Genomic DNA, 2267 nt, shown 5'->3' with positions numbered 1-2267 from the left:
TTTGTGTGTGTGTGTGTGTGTGTGTGGCCAGCTCAGCCCACCAGGGGGCGGGGCTGGCTGGCATGTGGTGCTGGGGATTGAACCGTGGTCCCTGTGCTTTACTAAGCTTGTTCTAAGTAGGTGCTTTAGACCACTGAGCCATCTCACCAGCCCCCAGCCATCCTGTTCTGTATGCGCCGTCTTAGTAAACCATGTCAGCTACTGTAAAATGTAACTTTTTGTTTCTTAAGCCCACTCCCTTCAGGGGGTGTTATACCCTGACGTTAGTAACCCCATCTTGGCTCTCTGGTTCACCCTTGCCCTAGTTAATTACAATGACTCCATCTTGGTTCTCTGATTCACCCCTGCCCTGGTTCTGAGAATGTCCTAAGTCAAAAATAGGTATTCAACCACATTGTCCTGATAAGGTCAGCATACCAAGATTACACATCCTGTTCTGTGCTGCACCTAGTCCAAAAGGGGTAACTTCTCTGTGTCCAGCTTCCTCCAGGTGTGCTACAACCAATCCTGTAAAAGGTCATATGCTCCCTTGACCACAATGACATCTGCTATTGGCTTCTGTAATTGGCTTGCTTGAATGGGTGGTCTTGCGGTTTTTGGGTTTAAATTACTGTGCCTCTCTCTTAAATTACTCAGGGCTCCTCTCTGTCTCTCGGACTCTGAGGGTGCCACTGGGTACCAGCTAAAATAAAGCGCTACCATCTTTTTGGATGTTTTGCCTGGTTGTCTCCTTCTTGGGTTACAACAGTACTCTTGCCTCAAGTGCCCCAACTTTTGTCATGGTCCTGTTGACAAGTGGAAATAAGTGGGACCCAACCCGGAAATCATCCTGTTCCCATGGTGGAGGTTGCCGACTCAGATGGAAACACTATAGGCAGTCAGTCAGACAGGCCTGGGCAGTCAGACAGGCCTGGGCCCTCCAAGGACGCAGCATGTAGGAGAAGACATCTTGCAACCGTGGTGGAGACAGGTGCTTCTGCTGAGGGTCAGAACTCAAGGCAGGGGCTGGGGAGATGGCTCGGTGGAATAAGTGCTTCCCTGGCAAGCACAAGGGCCTGAGTTCAATCCCCAGTTCGACAAGAAAAAAAAAAAAAAAGAACTCAAGGCAAAGGACTAATGGAATGAACTCTCGCACCTCCCTGGCAATGCTCATCAGGGATGGAGATTCTACATAGGTATCAATCACCTTGCGAAAGGCAGGAAGAGTCACTAGGCCCACTTTCTTCAGCACAAGCCCCTGTCCTGCATTCAGGCAGAGCTTCCTTTGGGACACGCTTCCCCATTCCATCCTGATTGAATCAATCTGACCTGAGCGATTCTACTTGTCATTATATTGCAGGCAGCTGAGTTAGTTAGAACTATTATAGGCAGTCAGACAGGGCCAGGCCCTCAAAGGAGACAGCACCGAAGATGAGATGCCTTACAACTGTGGGAGGGGTGGATGCTCTTGTGCTGAACCAGACCTAAAGACCTAAAGGCTAAACAAATGCTAAATAGTAGCACCTGGGATTGATATTCTAAATAGGCATCAATCACCTGGAAAGACCCAAGTGAGTCACTAGCCCAACCCCCAACAGGAACAGACCCTGTCCCGCATTCCAGCCCCCAACAGAAAAGGACCCTGTCCCATATGTAATCCAATTGGTTGACCATAGTTTTGTCCCACCTCCTGCCCACCTAAGCGAGTTCCCATTCTCTCTACCTTAGCCTCACCTGGTTTTACACTATAAAAGTCCCTGGAAGAGACAGCTTCCCGGGGAACTACCCGCTCGGGCCCCCCTCCTGTCCCTCTGTCTGGACAGGAGCTTTCTTTCTTTCAATAAACATATTCTGCTCATAACCTCCGTTTGTTCCTAAAATTCATTCTTCGGTTTTAGAGAACACAAACTCGTGCAGGTTAGGTCGGGAGATTGCTTTTCTCTATGTCATTTGGAGGTTCCTTGTATGGTTTGGAGGTCACTCACCTGAGACCAGTTTTTCTCCCTGTATCAATTACATCGGTGGACCATAGTTTTGTCCCCCCTTGTGCCCATCTAGTGAGGTCCTGTGTTTCCCACCTTGCACTGGCCTCTGCTCATGCATGGTTTTGCTCTCTAAAAATCCCTAGAATGGGGCCGGGGAGATGGCTCAGTGCAATAAGCGCTTCCCTGGCAAGTAAAGGGCCTGAGTTCAATTCTGCCCAAAAAAAGATAAAAATCCCTAGAAGAGGCAGGTTCCTGGGCAAGCCACTCACATCCCCTTCTGTCCCTCTCTCATACAGAAGCTTT

The sequence above is a fragment of the Octodon degus genome, unplaced genomic scaffold, assembly GCF_000260255.1.
Source record: "Octodon degus isolate 3935 unplaced genomic scaffold, OctDeg1.0 scaffold00117, whole genome shotgun sequence".
NCBI classification, from domain to species: domain Eukaryota; kingdom Metazoa; phylum Chordata; class Mammalia; order Rodentia; family Octodontidae; genus Octodon; species Octodon degus.
This window is presented reverse-complemented; position numbering follows the sequence as displayed.